The sequence below is a fragment of the Bombus impatiens genome, unplaced genomic scaffold, assembly GCF_000188095.3.
Source record: "Bombus impatiens unplaced genomic scaffold, BIMP_2.2 scf_0536, whole genome shotgun sequence".
Taxonomy (NCBI): Eukaryota; Metazoa; Arthropoda; class Insecta; order Hymenoptera; family Apidae; genus Bombus; species Bombus impatiens.
Genome location: NT_176955.1, coordinates 31033 through 32026, shown reverse-complemented (window position 1 = coordinate 32026; position 994 = coordinate 31033).

Here is a 994-nt window from a genome sequence, read left to right as displayed (position 1 = left end):
CGTAAAAGCCGGATTCTCCTTTAACTTTTCGAAATGTTCCTTTCTAAAGACATCGACACTCTATTTGGGATTTGTAATTCATAATGGAGAAGTCCGCCCAAACCCGGGTAAAATACAAGCCCTGAGTTCTTTACCTGCACCGTCGTCCGTCACACAGCTTAGGCAGTTCATAGGTTTGGCCTCATACTTCCGAAAATTCATCTCTAGATTTTCACGAGTAATGAAACCCCTGTATGTACTTACGTCTAGTAGCAAGAATATAACTTGGACAGATAGACACGAACAAATAAGACATAAGGTAATGTCCGTCCTGACTGACGCGCCGTTGCTAATGATATTTGACCCCAATTACCCCATCGAATTACATACGGATGCCAGTTCGGAGGGATTCGGGGCTATCTTAATGCACAGGGTCGAAGGTAAAAATAGAGTGGTGGAGTATTACAGCAAGAGAACAAGCCCCGCGGAATCTAGGTACCATTCGTACGAATTAGAGACTTTAGCTGTTGTAAACGCCGTCAAGCATTTCCGTCACTATCTACACGGACGAGAATTTCTTGTAGTCACCGATTGCAATTCTTTGAAAGCAACCAGTAATAAGATACATTTAAATGACAAGGTCTGCAGGTGGTGGGCTTACCTGCAAAATTTTACCTTTGACATTATGTATCGGGAAGGTAAACGAATGGCCCACGTAGACTTCTTCTCGCGGAACCCCGTAAACTTAGATTACCGTGCGACCAGCAACATAGTCGAGAAGGAAATTAACCTGGCCGAAATCTCCGGCGATTGGCTACTAGCGGAACAACGTCGCGACCCACAGATTTCTGAGATCGCCAATAAATTACAGAACGAAGAGCTCGCGGAAGACCTCGCGAACACGTACGAAATCCGGTCCGGCACCCTTTATCGTAGAATACAAAGAAAGGGCAGAACTCTCTGCTTGCCCATTGTCCCGCGAGGCCTTAGGTGGTCCGTTATAAGCCACGTGCAC